This window comes from Saimiri boliviensis, chromosome 20 (genome assembly GCF_048565385.1).
Source record: "Saimiri boliviensis isolate mSaiBol1 chromosome 20, mSaiBol1.pri, whole genome shotgun sequence".
Classification (NCBI taxonomy): domain Eukaryota; kingdom Metazoa; phylum Chordata; class Mammalia; order Primates; family Cebidae; genus Saimiri; species Saimiri boliviensis.
This window is the reverse complement of record NC_133468.1, coordinates 28,630,489-28,637,624: the sequence shown is the minus strand read 5'-3', so window position 1 is coordinate 28,637,624 and position 7,136 is coordinate 28,630,489. Positions and strand designations below refer to the sequence as shown.

General features: G+C 46.6%; 2 pseudogenes; one reads left to right on the top strand and one right to left on the bottom strand.

Moving 5' to 3' along the window:
- The first annotated feature begins 3,707 nt into the window (after nt 1-3,707).
- Nucleotides 3,708-4,151, top strand: LOC101046656 (oocyte-expressed protein homolog; annotated as a pseudogene).
- Nucleotides 4,152-5,829: 1,678 nt separating this feature from the next.
- On the bottom strand, nt 5,830-5,948 carry LOC120360476 (5S ribosomal RNA; annotated as a pseudogene).
- Nucleotides 5,949-7,136: the final 1,188 nt, after the last annotated feature.

Here is a 7,136-nt window from a genome sequence, read left to right as displayed (position 1 = left end):
CACAGCAGAAAGACAAGAAATAATGTGTACAATTAATCAAACAATCAGCCCATAAGACATGATGAGGAAGAAGAAGAGAAAGGATAGGCAATAAGAATATAAGCTAGGTTTTGGGGGTTTTTTTGGTTTGTTTTTACTCTGTTGCCAGGCTGGAGTGCAGTGGCGCAATCTCGGCTCACTGCAATCTCTGCCTTCTGTGTTCAAGCCTCAGCCTTCTGAGTAGATGGGACTAACAGGCGCATGCCACCACACCCAGCTAATTTTTTTTTTTTTTTTGAGACGGCGTTTCGCCCTTGTTACCCAGGCTGGAGTGCAATGGCACAATCTCGGCTCACCGCAACCTCCGCCTCCTGGGCTCAGGCAATTCTCCTGCCTCAGCCTCCTGAGTAGCTGGGATTATAGGCACGCACCACCATGCCCAGCTAATTTTTTGTATTTTTAGTAGAGACGGGGTTTCACCATGTTGACCGGGATGGTCTCGATCTCTTGACCTCGTGATCCACCCGCCTCGGCCTCCCAAAGTGCTGGGATTACAGGCTTGAGCCACCGCGCCCGGCTAATTTTTGTATTTTTAGTAGAGACTGGGTTTCATCATGTTGACCAGGATGGTCTTAAATCTCTTCACCTCATGATATGCCTGCCTTGGCCTCCCAAAGTGCTGGGATTACAGGTGTGAGCCACCATGCCAGGCCTTTTTTTTTTTGGTAAGAGTCTCACTCTGTTCCCCAGGCTGGAGTGCAGTGGTGCAATCATAGCTTACTGCAGCCTCAACCTTCTGGGCTCAAGCAATCCTCCTACTGCAGAATCCCAAGTAGCTGGAACCACAGTTGCATGACACTATGCATGGCTAATTTTTAAATTTAGGGTAGAGATGAGGTCCTGCTATGCTGCCCAGGCTGGTCTTGAACTTCTGACCTCAAGTGATCATCCAGAGTTAGCCTCCCAAAGTGCTGGGATTACAGGTATGAGCCATTGTGCTCAGCTATTTTTGAAAATTTTTTTATTTATTACCAAATCATTGGTACATCTCTGGTTCATGCCAGTAGTCCCAACACTTTGGAAGGCCGACACTGGAGGATCACTGAGGCCAGGAGTTCAAGTCCAGACTGAGTAATATAGTGAGACCCTGCCTCTACAAAAAATAAAAATATTGGCCAGGCGCAGTGGCTCACGCCTGTAATCCCAGTACTTTGGGAGGCCGAGGCGGGTGGATCACGAGGTTAAGAGATTGAGACCATCTTGGTCAACATGGTGAAACCCCATCTCTACCAAAAATACAAAAATTAGCTGGGCATGGTGGCGCACGCCTGTAGTCCCAGCTACTCGGGAGGCTGAGGCAGGAGAATTGCTTGAACCTAGGAGGCAGAGGTTGTGGTGAGCCAAGATCATGCTATTGCACTCCAGCCTGGGTAACAAGAGCGAAACTCCGTCTCAAAAAAAAAAAAAAAAATACAAAAATTAGCCAGGCATGGTGGCGCGTGCCTGTAATCTCAGCTACAAGGGAGGCTCAGGCAGGAGAATCACTTGAACCCAGGAGGCAGAGGTTGCAGTGAGCCAAGATTGCACCACTGCATTCCAACCTGGGTGACAGAGTGAGACTCCATCTCAAAAACAAAAACAAAAACAAAAACAAAACGAAACAAAACTAGCTGGGCGTGGTGGCACATGCCTGTAGTCCCAGCTACTCGGGAGGCTGAGGCAGAAGAATCTCTTGAACCGGGAAGCAGAGGTTGCGGTGAGCTGAGATTGAGCCACTGCACTCCAGCCTGGGCGACAGAGCGAGACTCCATGTCAAAATAAAAAATAAAAAAAACTTAAGTTTTTTTTGAGGTCTTTAATGTGAGTTCTTCTGTACTAGCTCTTTCAACAATGTGCACTATGTTAAACAATCATTTAAAGTAAATAATTTAAAGTCATTTAAGCTAATAATTTGAAAAAAGTCAAATAACAGGCTGGGTGAGGTGGCTTACGTCTGTAATCTTAGCACTTTGGGAGGCCAAGACTGGTGAATCAGTTGAGGTCGGGAGTTCAAGACCAGCTTGGCCAACATAGTAAAACCCCGTCTTTACTAAAAATAAAAAAGTTAGCCAGGCATGGTGGCAGGTACATGTAACTCTAGCTACTCAGGAGTCTGAGACAGGAGAATCACTTGAACCTGGGAGGCAGAGGTTTCGGTGAGCCAAGATTGGGCCATTGCACTCCAGCCTGGGTGACAAGAGTGAAACTTGATCTCAAAGAAAGAAAGAAAGAAAGAAAGAAAAAGGCTGGGTATGGTGGCTCATGCCTATAACCCCAGTGCTTTGGGAGGTTGAGGGGAGCGGATCGCTTGAGGTCAGGAGTTTGAGACCAGTCTGATCAACATGGTGAAACCCTGTCTCTACCAAAAATACAAAATTAGCTGGGAGTGGTGGCCCATGCCTGTAATCCCAGCACTTTAGGGGGTGAAGGAGGGCAGATCACTTAAGATCAGGAGTGAGAGCAGCCTGGCCAACATCATGGAACCCCGACTCTACTAAAAATACAAAAATTGGCCGGGCGCGGTGGCTCAAGCTTGTAATCCCAGCACTTTGGGAGGCCGAGGCGGGTGGATCATGAGGTCGAGAGATCGAGACCATCCTGGTCAACATGGTGAAACCCCGTCTCTACTAAAAATACAAAAAATGAGCTAGGCATGGTGGTGTGTGCCTGTAATCCCAGCTACTCAGGAGGCTGAGGCAGGAGAATTGCCTGAACCCAGGAGGCGGAGGTTGCGGTGAGCCGAGATCGTGCCATTGCACTCCAGCCTGGGTAACAAGAGCAAAACTCCGTCTCAAAAAAAAAAACAAAAAAAAAACAAAAATTAGCCAGGCGGGGTGAGAGGTGCCTGTAATCCCAGCTATTCAGGAAAGACACAAGAAATGCTTGAACCTGGGAGGTAGAGGTTGCAGTGAGCTGAGATCATACCACTGCACTCCAGCCTCGGTGCCAGAGTGAGACCCTGTCTCAAAAAAAAAAAAAAAAAAAAAAATATATATATATATATATATATATATATATGTAGGCCAAGGTGGGTGGATTACGAGGTCAGGAGTTTGAGAACAGTCTGGCCAACACAGTGAAACCCCTGTCTTGACTAAAAATACCAAAATGGCTAGGCACGAAGGCTCATGCCTGGAATCTCCGCACTTTGGGAGGCCGAGGAGGGTGGATTCTGAGGTCAGGAGTTCAAGACCAGCCTGACCAACATGGTGAAACCCTGTCTCTACTGAAAATGCAAAAATTAACCTGGCATGGTGGTACTCACCTGTAATCCAGCTACTTGGGAGACAGAGACAGAAGAGTTGCCTGGAGCAGAGAGGTAGAGTTTGCAGTGAGCTGAGGCTGCACCACTGCACTGGCAGAGCGAGAGTGGCTCAAAAAAAAAAAACAAAAAAAAACTACATATATATATATATATATACACACACACACACACACACACACACACACACACAAATACAAAAATTAGCTGAGCATGGTGGTGGGCGCCTGTAATTCCAGCTACTCAGGAGGCCGAGGCAAGAGAATCACTTGAACTTGGGAGGTGGAGGTTGGGGTAAGCTGAGATTGCATCACTGCACTCCAGCCTAGGCAACACAGCTAGACTCCATCTCAAAAAATCAACAAACGGTCTGGAGGAGGTCACGTGAAAGCCGTCCCAAGCGCGCTCCGTGGCTGCTGGTCCCAGTATGGTCGTTGATGCTGGTGCTGCTGAGTCCCAGCGGGGCAAACAGACCCCGGCCCACTCCCTGGAGCAGCTGCCTAGGTTATCACTTCGGCCGTCACCGATTTGCATCCGGCCCTGGTGGTTTCCGGTGCAGGAACTGAGAGACCCTTTGGTGTTCTACCTGGAGGCATGGCTGGCAGACGTGCTATTTGGCCCAGACCGAGCCATAATTCGGGAGTAGACGAGCCAGGCCCTGTTGACAGTGGACATAGTGGACTCTGGGAACCTAGTCGAAATCACCATTGTTGGATGGCCCCGTGTACAGAATCGGGTGAAGAGCATGCTCCTGTGCCTGGCATGGTTTCACCGAGAACATCCAGCCCGAGCTGAGAAGATGAAACACCTTGAGAAGAACTTGAAGTCCCAAGCATCAGACCCCCACACTCCCCAGGATTCTGTTGCTTAAGACAACAGTGTCAGGAGCATCTTGAGAACTTTCCGACTTTTGCTGCTAGAGTTGAAGAGAAGCAAGCATAGCATTCCTAAATCCCTGCATTTGTTTCTCCTGTGTCTTGATGGAATGCGGTTTATTTTGTTGCAAGAGTGAATTTGAACTATTCTAATAAATGGCTATTTTGCCCAGTGACATTAAGATCTTCATACACTTATAATAAAGCAAATTTATTTTTAAAAATCAACAAACAAATAATAAAATAACAAAGTAATAAGTCATTAGTACTATCTTGTTCCAGCCAGGCCCAGTGGCTCACACCTGTAATCCCAGCACTTTGGGAAGCCGAGGCAGGTGGATCACTTGAGGTCAGGGGTTTGAGACCAGCCTGGCCAGCATGGTGAAACCCCGTCTCTACTAAAAACACAAAAATCAGCCAGCATGTGCTTGTAATCCCAGCTCCGCAGGAAGCTGAGGCAGCAAAATCCCTTGAACCTGGGAGGCAGAAGTTGTGCTGAGCTAAGATAGCACCAATGCACACCAGCCTGGGCGACAGAGTGAGACTGCCTAAAAATAAATAAATAAATAAATAAAGTACTATATTGTTCCTTTATATCTTTATGGCTCCGAGTGGACTTGCGGACTTGTAGAATGGAGAACAGACAGTTCATTTTCCTCATTGTACAGATGAGCAATTAGGGAAAAAAGGCTTAATGACTTAGTTACGTCACAGCGCCCACTGGTGACTAAACTGGGGCCAGGCTGGCCGCAGCGGGTGGAGGTTCCTGGGCTTCTATCCTGGTGTGCCTTCCACATTACCACACTCCCAGTGCAAAATGTCAACAAGGTTGACGTAATTAAGAGAAAACGGTCATTTCCTTTGGGCCACGAGACATTTGTACTTGAAGGGATCCAGAACGTTCTTTGGAGTTTTTATTCTTTTCATCAAGATGGCAAATTAGGGTGGGCACAGTGGCTCACACCTGGAATCCCAGCACTTTTTGGGAGGCCAAGGCCAAGGCCAGAGGACCACTTGAGTCCAGGAGTTCAAGACCAGCCTGGGCAACATAGCAAGACCCTGTCTCTACAAAAAAATTAGCTGATGGGCCGGGTGCGGTGGCTCAAGCCTGTAATCCCAGCACTCTGGGAGGCCGAGGAGGGTGGATCATGAGGTCAAGAGATCGAGACCATCCTGGTCAACATGGTGAAACCCCGTCTCTACTAAAAATACAAAAAATTAGCTGGGCATGGTGGTGCGTTCCTGTAATCCCAGTTACTCAGGAGGCTGAGGCAGGAGAATTGCCTGAAGCCAGGAGGCGGAGGTTGCGGTGAGCCGAGATCGTGCCATTGCACCAGCCTGGGTAACAAGAGCGAAACTCCGTCTCAAAAAAAAAAAAAAAAAAAAAAAAATTAGCTGGATGTGGTGACGTATGCCTGTGGTCCCAACTACACAGGAGGCTAAGGCAGGAGGATCCTTTGAGCCCAGAAGGTTGAGGCTACACTGAGCTATGATTGCTACACTGCACTCCAGGCTGACAGAGTGAGACTCCAAAAAAAAATAAAAAATAAAAAATAAAAAGAAAGATAATAAATTGTATTCACACACTTCAGATCTTTTAAATTTCCTTTTTGAAATCTATTGAATTTATTATTATTATTATTATTATTATTTTCCTTTATCTTTTATTTTTAAAGCCTACAGCACCCAGTATTCCCAGGTGGTCTCCCATCCAAGTACTAACCAGGCCTGATCCTGCTTTGCTTCCGGGATCTGACGAGATCCGGCACGTTCAGGGTGGTATGGCTATAGACATTAATATGCATACTTTTTTTTGAGATAAAATCTCACTTCGTTGCCCAGGCTGGAGTGCAGTGACACGATCTCAGCTCACTGCAACCTCCACCTCTCGGGTTCAAGCAATTCTCCTGCCTCAGCCTCCTGAGTAACTGGGATTACAGGCACACACACCACATTCAGTTAATTTTTGTATTCTTAGTAGAGACAGAGTTTCACTATGTTGGCCGAGATGGTCTAGATCTCCTGACCTCAAGATCCACCTGCCTCGGCCTCCCAAAGTGCTGGGATTACAGGCTGAGCCACCGTGCCCGGCCAGAGTGAATTTATTTTTTATTCATATTTTGGGTAGGTAATACATGGGTATAGTGTAAAATTTGAAAGCAACAAAAGGGTAAACCATGAAAAGTCTCCCTCACACCCCTCTTCCCTGGGTACCTAGCCCCACTCTCCAAAAGCCATCCTATTGTCAATTTCTTATATATCGTTCCAGAGATATTCTATGCATCTATAAACAGCCGTATATAAAAGAGAATTTTTCTTATTTTGGTGGATTTGTATTTTTTTTTCCCTGCAATTACAGTCCACAAGGATCAGAAGACTCTTCCCAAGTTAATTAAAAGAGAGGCATGACCAGGTGTGGGACTCATACCTATAATCCTACCACTTTGGGAGGCCGAGGTGGGAGGATCACTTGAGGCCAGGAGTTTGGAATTTAGCTTGGGGAATAGCGAGATCGTGTCTCTACAAAAAAAATAGGAGAATTAGCCAGGGGTGGTGGCGTGCACTTGTAGTCCCAGCTATTTGGGATTCCATCACTTGAGTCCTGGAGGTTGACTGCAGTAATCCAAGATCTTGCCACTGCATTCCAGCCTGGGTGACAGAGTGAGACCCTGTCTCTAAATAAATAAAGAAAAGAGCCTGGGTAACAAGAGCAAAACTCCGTCTCAAAAAAAAAAAAAAAGAAAGAAAAAAAGAAAAGAGGAAACTATCAACAAATATTGAATATTAATTAACAATATGCATTCTGGTGTTTCTGTGCTATGCACAGAGAGGTCCATACAGCGTTGTTCTGGATTCCTGTCTTTTTTTTTTTTTTTTTTTTTTTTTTAAGACGGAGTTTCACTCGTTACCCAGGCTGGAGTGCAATGGCACGATCTCGGCTCACTGCAACCTCCGCCTCCTGGGTTCAGGCAATTCTCCTG